This window comes from Macaca fascicularis, chromosome 3, assembly GCF_037993035.2.
Source record: "Macaca fascicularis isolate 582-1 chromosome 3, T2T-MFA8v1.1".
In the NCBI taxonomy this organism is placed as follows: domain Eukaryota; kingdom Metazoa; phylum Chordata; class Mammalia; order Primates; family Cercopithecidae; genus Macaca; species Macaca fascicularis.
The window spans coordinates 81,224,779-81,239,733 of record NC_088377.1 but is presented as its reverse complement, the minus strand read 5'-3'; positions in this window follow the sequence as shown (position 1 = coordinate 81,239,733).

The following is a 14,955-nucleotide window of genomic DNA, read 5'->3' as shown; positions in this document are numbered from 1 at the left end:
AATGGTAAAAGATACTTTATGCAAATGGTAACCAAAATAGAGCAGGGGTGGTTATATCTGTAGTATACAAAATAGACTTTAAGTCACAAGCTGTATGTAACTGGAGACAAAGAAAATCATTGTATAATATCAGTTTGACAGTAAGATATAACAATTTTAAATATATATATATATCTCTCTCTCCAACATCCAACATCAGGGTAGCTGAATATATAAAATAAATGCTGGCAAGTCTGTTGGGAGAAATTGACAACACACAATAGCAAGAGACTTTTACTTCACTTTTAAAAATTGATAGAACATCCAGATATGGAAATAACCTCAAAGCTTTTCAACAGATAAATGGATAAAGAAATTTACACACACACACACACACACACACACACACACGGAGAGAGAAACAGAAACAGAGAGAAAGAGAGAGAGAGATTGAAATCTTATTCAACCTAAAAAAAGAAGGATATTCTGCCACCCGAGACAGCATGGATAGAGATGGAAGAGATTATGTTAAGTGAAATAAGCGAGGCATAGGAAATACTTCATGACTTCCCTTTTTTGTAGAATCTATAATAATTGAACTCACACAAGCAGTTGTTCTACGGTTGTCAGTGGCTGAGGGAAGGAAGAAATGGAATGATATTTGTCAAAAGGTACACAATTCTAATTATGCAAGAGGAATAATTTCTAGAGATCTAACCTAGAGCATAGTGATGATACTTATCAACATCTTATTGTATACTTGAACTTTTCCAAGAGGACAGATCTTAGATTTGATTTATCACACAAATAGTAACTATAAAAAGGTGATCGATATATTAATTATCTAAAATATGTTCATTTCACAATGCATATATATACATATATATCAAAACATCATGTTGCATGCCTTAAACATATATTTTTATGTTAATGCACATTAATAATATAATAAAGCATATGCTTTATTGCTGTGTCACTAACATAAACATTACTGTATTGTAAAATAAGTCTCACTGATTTCTAGTAAAAGGTTGAAGATTGTAAAATATGTCTCACTGATTCCTAGTAAAAAGTTGAAGATTGTAAAATACATGATGGATCCTTTTGCTGGATTGCATACTGTCAACACAACATCATCATGATGTCCTCCCAAGGTTGCCTCTGTATTGCAGAAAAAGAAGGCAGGAACTGCATTACTAGCGTGATTTGGGGTTTCAGCTGACCACTTTGAGGAACTGCATATGATTTGGGAAGCTGAAAGAAAAGAGAGGTCATTTTTCTCTAACACAGCTATTCATGGTTTCCAAAACTCTGCTGAGAACCACCCATTTTGCTGCTGTACAGTAACATGTTTAGTGGGAGCTATCTAGAAATTCTTAAATGTTCAATTGGCTCCTTGAGAACTGCTCATATTTGTGATCCTAGCTGAGATCGTCCTTAGCAGAGTGCTCGACCTTCACCCCTCCAACTCCTCCAACGTGCTGTACACTCCAGTTTCTCTATATTAAAACTATCAGCACTTGATATACCTGAACTTTAAGTCCAAAAGCAGCTTCCATCTTCCTGACTGAATTTTGACCAAACGACCATTACCACAATTCACAGTGTTATTGTGTCTATTAGTATGAAAAATCTCTTTAACTTCTGGTTCCCCTCAGATCTTAGAGGCCTGTTAATGGCATTAAAACTCTTCACCCCCTTTAATTTTCTATCCACTAAAATCAAGTCATTCTTGAGGAATTCTTCAGTGTTCCTCTGTGCCTTGTTCTCCTGTTTCCCTTTCTGCACTCATCACTTCTCTTGAGCTTCCACAAGATACTCTCTCCTCACAGCTAAACTCATCAGTGATAACTTTCTATGCATCCAGACTTTAATTAAACGTTGGCTGTCTTCCAGGTTTACTGGATCATTTGCAATAGGGTAAAGATTCAACTATACCGCCATTATCCAAAAGGCTTAAAGGGGCTCACACTTCTGACATTTAAAAGTAAAACCAATCAATTTTTTTTCTCAACCTACTCTTCTTCCTCCCCTTCAATAGCATCTCCAGTAAATCACTACCCAAAACTCACAGGATTTCTTTATATCATCAAACTGCCCTAGTTTTGAGGTGTAAGTATTCATTTTGATGTATATTCAACACCCTATACATTTAGATTTTACTTTCTCAACTTTAAGAGATGTTTATCTACACACCAGCCACCCAGAATCCCATAATGATAAGAATTTCTCATATTTCCGGAAGTCTCCAACTTTGAAATCATGCAAGGTCCTTCTCTTTTACCATCACCATCAATAACCCCAGGCTTTTCAGATTCTTGTACTCAGTATGTCTCCGCTTTAATATTATGAAAACATCAGGTTTCCGCACAGTTCTTTTTTCTCTACCTCCTTTTAGTTTAATTTTTACATAAATGCTTTCTTAATCCAGTTAGGGCACATGCATCCATGACATCTCACACCATTTCTCAGCACTTTTAAAGTTTTTATATTTCCACTGTAATACCCTGCTACACCCAGCCCTAGCTAGGCCCATCCTGGACCTTACACATGGGCTGAGTGGAGATGATAATTATCACAATGCCATGGTGTGCAATCTCCAGCAGAGTGTGAAAGGACTCATCTGCTGTAAGTCCACAACCAGCCACTTTGCCCATTTCCCACACCAGAGTGAAAGATGCTCAAGGTCAGGTTGTTGGTATTTTCCTTCTTTATATTCCCAGTGCCCAGAGCAGTGACTAGCATATGCTGGGTACTGAGTGAATCTTTAGCTTAACTGAATAAAGATCATTGTACCAGCCTCTCTAAAGTTTTACCTCTCTCTCCTAACCCCTCCATACCCACACACTCTCAAGAAGATGAGCTGTCCTCCCCCAATGCTGACAAAAATAGAGCTATTTGACAGAAATCTCTCAAATTTGACAACTACACATTTACATGGCAAATATGAATCATACTTTTAAAAAATATTTTCGGGAAATGCCTTTTTCTGTTCCTTGTTATAGATTGATAGTTTTGTGGCAATGGTTGAGCAGGAATGTTATTCTTGGTTATTTTGAGGCTCACTTAGTCTGACCCATGTCTCAAGGGTTCAGTTAGGTATCTACTGCATTAATCAACTCCCACAGGAGCTCACGCTGAGACCACTATGGTGTCCTTAATGTGGCGTGTTTAGCTTAGTGGACTGCACTTGTGTACTACTCTTTGGACAAGCAGAGGCTTGGTGCAACTGAGGCCTTGGTGAGGACCTGGCTTCCTGGTGGTCAGTGCCTGTTCCACTGAGGGCCTGTGTTGCAGCTTTCCTGCTCACTGGGTTGTCAGATATCTCTTCACTCCCTCCATCCATCTCATGTTCTTCCCAGAAACTCTTTATTTCCTCAAACACTTACTTATTCAATGGGCATAGGCTTTAGAAAACAAGATCAGGAACAACTTTCTCCTGAGTTTGAAAGCACAGCTAAAGTATCCTGATTACTCAGGGAAAATGAAGGGAGAAATACGTGGAGAAGGCAAAAATGAATATTTCAAAAATAATTACACATAATAATTTATGTAAAAATAACCATGTTCATCTCTCCTTCCCGTTCTCCTGTCGGAAACCTCCTGTGGCAAGGTCCTCACCTGAGTCTAGGATTCCCCTCCTCAACCTTATCGTGGGGAATTGCTCCATTATTCATAAGCCATTTCTCTTTCATTTTACCACCTCTCAATTTTTACTGGCTTTTTCCTTTTAACATATTCATTCCTGTATTAGTACAGCACCTCCAACTCTAAAATAGTACCTCTCAATCCTGTCCATCCAATGTCATGAGCTCCTTATTCTCTTCTGCAGCTACATATTTGCTATGCTTTGAATGTGTCCACCCACATTCATATATTGGGATCCTAAACTCAATATATGAAGTGATGGTATGAAGAAGTGGGGCCTTGGGAGGTAATAGGTCATGAGGACGGAGTCCCCAGAGAGCTGCCTCTTCCCTTCCACCACAAGGCGCCATGTGATGGAAGAAGGGACAGCACCATCTATGAACCAGGAAGCAGGCTCTCACCAGACACTGAATCTGCTGATACCTTGATCTGGGATTTCCTGTCTCCAAAACTGTCAGCAATAAATTACTGTTGTTTAAGCCACCCAATCTATGGCATTCTGTCACAGCAACCTGAAGGAACTAAGACAGTCTTTAAAAGAGCAGTTGACAACTCCACCCATCATTTCTCATAACTCAATCACCCTTCCGTTCACTACAACTGGATTTGTCCTCATATCTACCAGGCACTTTCTATTCCTTGTTACAATTGACTTTGCTACGTTTTATAACATGATTAAGAACAATAAGTACCCTTTACCCCTCAGAACCCTCTGTTCCACCATCACCTATAGCAGCCATCTCCCAGTCTCCTCCTTGACTCTGGCTGGCTCTCACTCAGGCTTGGTCGTGAAGTCTTACTTCTCTGTTTCTCCCATGACTGCACGTGTTCTCTGGGGTCCCAAGCTCCTTTGTCATCCTCCCAAGACACTTCCCATCTGCAGCTTCTAGACAGGTCCAGATAGTTTTCTTTTTTTCTTCTTTCTTTTTTTTTTTTTTTGAGACCGAGTCTCACTACAACCTCTGCCTCCCAGATTCAAGCAATTCTCAGCCTCCCGAGTAACAGAGATTGAGATTACAGGTGCGTGCTACCATACGCAGCTAATTTTATATATATATATACCCTGATAGTGCTCCCAGGGTAGTGAATATATATATATATATTCACTATGTTGGCCAGGCTGGTCTTGAACTTCTGGTCTCAAGTGATCCTCCTGCCTCAGCATCCGAAAGAGCTGAGATTACAGACACAAGCCACCATGCCTGGCCAGAAGGTTTTCTGTTACAACTTTTACTAATTGCACAAAAATTTTCAGGAAGCTATAAATGTCTGGTAAAAGAAGGACCTACAATTCTTTTATGATTATAATTATGATTATGATTATTGAGACAGGGTTTAGCTCTGTTACCCAGCCTGGAGCACAGGGGCACAATTATGGTTCACTGCAGCCTTAACCTTCTGGTTTCAATCAATCCTCTCACCTCAGCTTCCTGAGTAGCTGGGACTACAGTCACGTGCCACCATACCCGGCAAAGCATTCTTCATTTCAGCAATCATTTTCTAGTGTATGCTCTGCTAATATTCATATCCATTTTTAAAGTTACTTTCTTGTTTAAGCATGTTTTATATAAGAAGTAATTGACTGTACACATGTATACCGTGTGTTTGTGTGCGTTTGTATTTTATAAAAGACATTTCCCTTTACACTAACATTCTCCTCAGTATCCTAGAATTTAGACCTGCCTGTCTCTATAACCTGTCACAATCAACCACTAACAAGTTAGTGTTAAGACATGTGGAGTTTTGCTTTATTTGATTTAATTGAGCTTCATAATTATTCACTTTTAAAGTTTTAAATGTTTCAACAGGTTTTTAAAGACACGCCCTAGCTCCATTTGCATCTTATGTTCTTAATCCCTTGGTGTGTGAGAAAGAAAAGTGACTCTAATGCTTGCAGAGCAAAAGTTTACCTTTCAGGAAACTTGCATGAGGAAGTGGGCCTGGGGTGCAGAGAACTGGGCTATTCCATTACATGCTGTGGAGGGGAGTTGTTGCTGGGACCAGTTACCCTAACGCAGAAGAAACCGGGGCCCACAGCTGTCAAGACCTTTTGCAATTCGAATGGTAGAGAAAATATACAGTCACCAGGGTACACTTAGAAAGGGGCTGGACTGGCAGGAGCTCTGTGTCTATAACAGACTGAGTCTCTCCACAGGAGCACAGCTGCTCCAGCTCTGTCCGTTACACTTTCCCTAGATGTGCCCTGACGTTCTGTGCCCTGGAGGAGGAAAATCCTCCTCCCTAATTCTTAGCCTGAATGATAGTGCTCCCAGGCCAGTATTACCCACAGGAGGAGAAGTTCACTACAAAGGTTATACCTGCTGTAATTTTTGGATAGTTACTATAATGAACTCCTTAAAGAAAATAAAACTGCAAAGTTATCTGTTTTATCAAAAGCAGACCATGAGTAGATTATTTAACAAACGCATACGTTTTAACAAACTTGACTTCCTGGGATGACTAAGAGGAGCTGACACGAAACCAAGAGACTGAATCTAGCAGTCCTGGTTCAGAGATTCACTGGGCTGCAGACCTGCTTGTTCTAGGAAGCGATGGTTTTGCATCGTAGCAGGGCAGTGGATGACTGAGGAGGTCACTAGAGAAGACTAGGAGGACCTGTGTTCAGATATTAAGCTTTTCCATAACTAAGGCTCAGTTTTACTTTCTATAAAAATAGGGGTAATACGTGTGCCCGTACCAGATGGCCTTGAGAGACCACATCTAGGTAGCCTGGGTGAGCAGGTGGAGGCAGAAGGTGATGGAGTGAGCAGCTGCATGACTAAGGTGCAGCAGGGCATGAAGTGGCCTCTTAAAGTGATGTGTCCTGTGACCCAGGACCCAGGCAGAGATGCAGATTTCCTCCTATGACTGAAGGTTTTCAGGGAAGATGGATCTATTACCTGAAAACTGACTCTGAGCACATTTCTCGTCAGGTCTTACTCACAACATTCTTTCCTACATCAAGCAGAGATAACGACAGGGCCTGATTGGATTGGGAGAGACTTAGGTATGATAACCCATGAGAAGTTTTTTAGCATTGTGTTTCTAAGAAATAATAGAATAATAATAGGATAATACCATTAATAATTAGGACAGAAAAATATATTCTATTATTATTTGTATTACTACTCAGTTGAAAATGGGAACCCAGAATCATCAGGGAAGTTTGTCACCAAGAAGTAGTCCCAGATCCAGGGTTTTGGTTTATAAACAAAATTCTGGATTTTGGTGAGCCAGACTCAGGGAACTGTTAGTCAGAATTCCATTACAAGAATCAATATAAAGGGTAGGACATGGAAACGGGTCCCCTGACACGTTGGGCTTATATCTGAGATTCATGGTGTTATGATGAGATTCTAAAATTCTCTTAGAGTGAGGGCAGGATTCCAAAGCCCGCAGTCTGAGCAGGGCCTCACGACAGTGGGGCACGAGGCAGGAGCGTCCGTGAGCATAGCCTTAGGCATGACCTTAACCTGCCCACGTGTTTCAAATTAGTGCAGAAAGCCAGGTTTTAAATATGAAAATGAGGCTGGAGATGAGAAAGCCTTCTCGGATTACACTCCGAAAATACCATATAAATCAACACTAAGACTGAACATTAAAAATGGAAGAAACAGTTGAAAATGTATGTCCCCACAAAAGCCTGTACATGGATGTATTTAGCAGCTCTATTCACAACTGCCAAATATGGAAGAAACTAATAAGTCTTTTAGTATGTGAATGGATAAACTGTGGTACATCCAGACAGTGGAATATTATTTTGTGTTAAAAACAAACGAGCTGCTCACGACTATAATCCCGGCACTTTGGGAGGCCGAGGCAGATGGATCACCTGAGGTGAGGAGTTCTAGACCAGCCTGACCAATACGCTGAAAGCCCATCTCTACTAAAAATACAAAAATGAGCTGGGCATGGTGGCTTGTGCCTGTAGTCCCAGGTACTTGGAAAACTGAGAGAAGAGAATCACTTGAACTCGGCTGGGCGGATATTGCAGTGATCCTAAATTGTGTCATTGCACTTGAGCCGGGTGACAGAGTGAGACTCCATCTCAAAAAAAGAAAAAAAAGTAGAGAAAGAAATGAGCTACTAAACTATGAAAATACATAGAATAACCCTAAATGCATATTGCTAAGTGAGAGGAGCCGCCCTGAAAAGGCTACATACTGATATAATTCCAACTATATGACATTTTAGAAAACTGTGGAGACAGTAAGATGAGTGGCTGCTAGGATTGCAAGAGAGGGAGGGATGAATGGTAGAGATGGGATTTTAGGACAGTGAAAATACCTTACATGATACTACAGTGGTAGATACATTTGTCCAAACCCATAGAATGTATAGCAGTAAAAGTGAACGCCGGGCACAGTGGCTCACGTCTGTAATGTCAGCACTTTGGGAGGCTGAGGCGGGTGGATCACGAGGTCAGCAGTTCAAGACCAGGCTGGCCAACATGGTGAAATCCCATCTCTAAAAATATAAATATTAGCTGGGCACACTGGTGCGTGCCAGTAGTCCCAGCTACTCGCGAGGCTGAGGCAGGAGAATCACTTGAACCAGGGAAGCGGAAGTTGCAGTGGGCCGAGATCCCACCACTGCACTCCAGCCTGGGTGACATAGTGAGACTGTCTCAAAAAAAAAAAGTGAACCCTAACGTAAACTGTAAATTTTGGGTAATGATGATGGATCAATATGGCTCATTGAATGTCAGGAATTCACAGTTCTAGTTCAAGGTGCTGATAATGGGGTGTCTGCGCATGTGTGAGAACAGGGCATATATCAGACATATCTATACTTTCTTCTCAATGTTTCTCTGAGTGTAAAAGTTATCTGAGGAATAAAGTCTAAAAAAAAACAAAACAGGAAGAAACGTGTGTGCCATTGCCTTAGAATGGCAAGCTTTTGTTTTGCATTAGAAATCACCATCTACAGTGGTGGCAGTTCAGGCCCCTGCTCACAACGCTCTGGGGGCTCCAACCATGTCCCACTGCCCATCACTGCCCCCATCTTCTGCCACCCTCACCACAAGCCCAAGCCACAACTGCTGCTTTCCTCTTACTCACCTTTGCTCCTTGTCATCTGGCTGGAGGGCTTCTTACTTATTGTGCCCTTGTGTTGATATATTATGACTCAGCAGTTTCATACTAGGGTTTTATTTTTCCTTTTACATTAAGGTCTCAGGGCAAATGACCTCTCTTTGGAAAGCTTCTCAATCTGTAGGAGCTCTCTCTTCCTCCTCTTGCCTTTGTCAGCAACACAGTGCTGCATGCTCTTTTGTTTGCCTAGAGGCATATATGGCTGTCTGAAATTGTCTTGTTCATTTGTTTGCTTACCTGTGTGTTTGCTTTTCCCCTGCACTGCTATATGAGCTCTGAGAAACCAGGGAGTCTGTCTCATGAACCCCTGCAGCCCAGTACCTGCTTACAACAGCATCCAGCACTGACCTGTGAAAGGACAGGTAGTCTTGCCTGGCACTTGTTGGTGGGGAGGGAGAGTATCTGCTATTTAGTTACCCATGTAGGTGACAGTATTCACTAAATACCATTCGGCCTTAAAAGGGCAAAAGTACAATTTATGATGAGGCCAAGAGGAAGACCACCTTTCTTTTATAAAACTTACCATAGGCAGATTAAGCAGCAGAAACCATCATCATGGCAACGACTACAGACATCACTTTATGGAATAGTCTTGTTTTGAAAGCAATGAGACTTTAAGACCATGTGGTATGCTGACTTTAAGTCTCACCTACAACACAAGATGGATTAGAAGAGAGAAATAATGAAAAATAAATCCTTTGAAGCTGCATCAGATGCATGAAATATTATAGAATCCTTTCATGTTGGCTGAATGTAGCACTGGAACAAATTGCAACCTTTTCAAGTGATAGAGGTCTTAATTCTGGCCCCACCGTATACCAGTCGGGTGATTGACTACTTTTTGAATGTCTCTGATCTTCAGTGTCCTTATTAAAATTGGGATGTTCACATGGCCTTGTTGTAGGTTAAGAAGCTGATGTGATTCCATATATTAAATGCCTGGCACTGTATCTGGCTTGGAGCAAATTACTGATCAATACAAAACAAGTAGTAGCCACAGTTGTTGAATTTATTCCCACCCCAACCTAAGGAGGTAGGAAGGTCAGGTGTTATAACTGATGGAGACACAGTGCAGTACAGAGGTTCCTCTTGGCAGAAAAGCATTGTATAAAATTCTATTTTTTTTTTACCCTCCTAGTGACTCATAGGACAAGTGTTTCACATTTTTATACGTGTCCGTAATTCATCGAAGTTTTTTTTTTCTTTTCTTTTTCTCTTTTAACTTTTATTTTAAATTTAGGGGCACTTGTGCAGGTTTGTTACATAGGTAAACTTGTATCGTGGGGGATTATTGTACAGACTATTTCAACAGGAAGGTATTAAGCCTAGTACCCATTCGTTATTTTTTCTGATCCTCTCCCTCCTTGTACCCTCCCCCTCCAAAGGGCACAGTGAGTGTTGATCCCCTTTAGGTGTCCATATGTTCTCATCATTTAGCTCCCATTTATAAGTGAGAGCATGCGGTATTTGGTTTTCTGCTCCTGCATTAGCTTGCTAAGGATAATGGCCTCCAGTTCCATCCACATCCCTGCAAAGGACATGATCTCATTCCTTTTTTTCGTGGATATGTAGTATTTCATGGTGTATATGTACCACATTTTCTTTACCCAGTCTATCACTGATGGTAATTTAAGCTGATTCCATGACTTTGATATTGTGAAGAGTACTGCAATGAAGATACATATGCATGTGTCTTTATAGTAGAATGATTTATATTCCTTTGGGTATTTATGTAGTAACGGGATTGCTGGATCAAATGACATTTCTGTCTTTAGGTCTTTAAGGAATCACCACATTATCTTCCACAATGGATAAACTAACTTACACTCCCACTAACAGTGTATTTCTTTTCTCCACAACCTTGCCAACATCTTTTTTTTTTAACTTTTTATTTATTTATTTTGAGACAGAGTCTCGCTGTCGGCCGTGCTGGGGTACAGTGGCGTGATCTTGAATCACTGCAACCTCTGTCTCCCAGGCTCAAGCAATTCTCCTGCCTCAACCTCTTGAGTAGTTGGGATTATAGGCGTGTGCCACCATGCCTGGCTAATTTTTGTATTTTTAGTAGAGATGGGGTTTCAACACGTTGGCCAGGCTGATCTCGAACTCCTGACCTCAGGTAATCTGCCTGCCGCAGCCTCCCAAAGTGCTGGGATTACAAGCATGAGCCACCGCACTCGGCCTTTACTTTTTAATATAGCCATTCTCATTGATATAAGATGGCATCTAATTGTGGTTTTGATTTGCATTTCTCTAATGATCAGTGATGTTGAGGTTTATTTCATATGCTTGTTGGCCACATGCATGTCTTTTTTAAAAGTGACTATTCATGTCCTTTTCTCACTTTTTAATGGGGTTGTTGGCTTTATTCTTCTCAATTTAAGTTCCTTATAGATTCTGGATATTAGATCTTTGTCAGATGCATAGTTTGCAGGAATTCCCTCCCATTCTGTAGGCTGTTTACTCTGTTGATAATTTCCTCTGCAATGAAGAAGCTCCTTTTTAAAATTAGATCCCATTTGTCAATTTTTGCTCTTATTGTAATTGCTTTTCACTTCCTCATCGTGAAAACTTTGCCAGTGCCTATGTTCTAAATGGCATTGGCTAGGTTGTCTTCCAGGGTTTTTATACTTTTGGGTTTTATCTGTAAGTCTTTAATTCATCTTGAATTAATTTTTGTATATGGTGCAAGAAAGGGGTCCAATTTCAGTCTTCTGCGTATGGCTAGACAGTTATCCCAGCACCACTTATGGAATAAGGAATCTTTTTCTCATTGCTTGTTTTTGTCAGCTTTGTCTAAGATTAGATAGTTGTAGATGTGTGGCCTTATTTCTGGGTTCTCTATTCTGTTCCACTAGCCTATATGTCTGTTTTTGTACCAGCATCATGCTGGTTTTGTTACTGTAGCACTATAATATAGTTTGAAGTTGGGTAATGTTATGTGTCCAGCTTTGTTCTTTTTGCATAAAATGGCCTTGGCTATTTGAGCTGTTTTTTATTTCTATATAAATTTTAAAATAGTTTTTTTTAAATTTTTTAGTTCTTTGAAGAATCTCAAAGATAGTTTAATAGGTATAACATTGAATCTATAAATTACTTTGGGCAGTATGGCCATTTTAACAATATTGATTGTTGATTTTTCCTGTCCCTGAACATGAAATGTTTTTCCATTTGTTTTTGCCATCTCAATTTATTTGAGCAATGGTTTGTAGTTCTTCTTGTAGAGATCTTTCACCTCCCTGGTTAGCTATATTCCTAGGTATTTTATTCTTTTTGTGGCAATTGTGAATTCATGATTTGATTATCATCTTGGCTGTTGTTGGTTTATAGAAATGCTAGTGATTTTTGCCCATTTAATTTGTGTCCTTGGGTTTTGATGCAGTTGTTGATCTGTTTAAGAAGCTTTTGGGCTGACATGATGGGAGTTTCTATGTATAGGATTATGTCATCTGCAAACAGGCATAGTTTATGACTATAAACTTCCTCTCTTTCCATTATATTTGTATGCCCTGTATTTTTTTCTCTTGCCTGATTTCCCTGGTCAGGACTTCCAATACTATGTTGAATAGGAGTGGTGAGAGAGGGCATCGTTGTCCTGTGCTGCTTTTCAAGGGCAATGCCTCCAGCTTTTGCCAACTCAGCATTATATTGACTGTGGGTTTATCATATATAGCTCTTACTATTTTGAGTTATATTCCTTCAATACCTAGTTTATTGAGAGTTTTTAACATGAAGGGATGTTAAATTTTATTGAGAGCCTTTTCTGAATCTATCGAGATAATAATGTAGTTTTTGTCTTTAGTTGTGTTTCTGTAATGAAACACATTTATTGATTTGCATATGTTGAACCACCCTTGTATGCGAGTGATAAAGCCTACTTGATTGCGATGGATAAGCTTTTTGATGTGCTCCTAAATTCAGTTTCCCAGTATTTTGTTGAGGATTTTTTGCATCGATATTTATAAAGGATATTAGACTGAAGTTTTCTATTTTTGTCATATTTCTACCAGTTTTGCTATCAAGATGATGCTGGCATCATAACTCCTCTGAGTTACAGAGGAGACTCTCATCCTCAATTTTTTGGAATAGTTTCAATAGGAATGGTACCAGCTCTTCTTTGTATACCTGGTAGAATTTAGTTGTGACTCTGTCTGGTCCTGGGCTTTTTTTGGTTGGTAGGCTATTTATTCTGCCTCAATTTCAGAGCTCATTACTGGTCTGTTCAGGGATTCAGTTTCTTCCTGGTTCAGATGTGGGAGGGTGTATGTATTCAGGAATTTATCCATTTCATCTAGATTTTCTAGTTTATGTTCAAAGAGGTGTTCACAATATTCTGTGATGGTTGTTTGTATTTCTGTGGAGTCAGTCATTCTTTGGGGTCAGAAATGACATAATATCTTTGTCATTTCTGATTGTGTTTATTTGAATTTTCTCTCTTTTCTTCTTTATTAGTCTGGCTAGAGATCTGTTATTTTATTAATCTTTCCAAAAAAAATCACCTCCTAGTTTTGTCGGTCTTTCAAATTTGTGTGTGTGTGTGCGTGTGTATATATGTCTCAAACTCCTTTAGTTCAGCTTTGATTTTGGTTATTTTTTTTTCTGCTAGCTTTGGTATTCGTTTTCCCTTGGTTCTCTAGTTTTTTATTTGTAGTATTAGGTTGTTAGCTTGAGATCTTTCTAACTTTTTGATGTGAGTGTTTGGTGCTATAGTTTTCCCTCTTAACACTGCCTTAGCTGTGTTCTATATTCTAGTATGTTGTATCTTTGTTCTCATTAATTTCGAAGAACTTCTTGATTTCTGCCTTCACTTAATTATTTACCTAAAGTCATTCAGGAGCAGGTTATTCAATTTCCATGTAATCGTGTGGTTTTGAGTAAGTTTCTTAGTCTTGAGTTCTAATTTGGTTGCACTGTGGTCCAAGAGATTGTTAGGATTTCCGTTATTTGCATTTGCTGAGGAGTGTTCTACTTCCAATTAAGTGATTGATTTTAGTTTATGTGCCATGTGGTGATGAGAAGAATGGATATTGTTGTTTTTGGATGAGAGTTCTGTAGATATCTATCAGGTCAATTTGATCCCGTGCTGAATTCAGGTCCTGAATATATTTATTTTCTGTCTCAATGATCTAATATCATCAGTGTGATGTTAAAGTCTCCCACTATTATTGTGTGGGAGTCTAAGTCTCTTTGAAGGTCTCTAAGAACTTGCCTTATGAATCTAGTTGCTCCCATGGTGGGTGCATATATATTTCAGATATTTAGCTCTTCTTGTTGAATTGAAGCCTTTACCATTATGGAATGCCTTCTTTGTCTTCTTTAATTTTGTCTTTATTGGTTTAAAGTCTGTTTTGTCAGAAAATAGGATTGCAACCCCTGCCATTTTGTTTTCCATTTGTATGGTAGATTTTTCTCTATCCCTTTATTTTAAGCCTATGTGTGTCATTGCATGTAAGATGGGTCTCTTGAAGGCAGCATACCAATGGGTCTTGGTTCTTTATCCAGCTTACCTTTCTGTCTTTTAATTGGCATTTAGTCCATTTACACTAAAGGTTAGTATTGATATGTGTGAATATGATTATTTCATCATTATGTTAGCTGGTAATTTTGCAGACTTGTTTATGTGGTTGCTTTATAGTGTCACTTGTCCATGCACTTCAGTGCATGCTGTAGTGACTGGTGATCGTCTTTCCTTTCCATATTTGGTGGTAACAAATTCCCTCAGCATTTGCTTGTTTGGAAAGGATTTTATTTCTTCTTCACTTATGAAACTTAGTTTGACTGGATACAAAATTCTGAATTGGATTTTTTTTTTTCCTTAATAATATTGAATATGGGCCCCTAATCTTTTCTGGCTTGTAAGGTTTCAGCTGAAATGTCCACTATTATTCTAATGGGCTTCCCTTTGTATGTGACCTGACCTTTCTCTCTAGCTGCCTTTAACATTTTCTTCTTTTATTTTGACCTTGGAGAATCTAATGATTATGTGTCTTGGGTATGATCCTTCTTGTGAAGTATCTTACTGGGACTCTGCTTTTCCTGAATTTGAATATTGGACTCTCTCAATGATGAACTTCTCATGAATGATATCCTAAAATGTGTTTTTGAAGTTGGTTCCATTCTCCCCATCTCTTTCTGGGACACCAATCAGTCATAGATTCAGTCACTTTTACATAATCCCATTTTTTGGAGGTTTTATTCATTGCTTTTTATTCTTTTTTCTCTATTCTTTTCTACC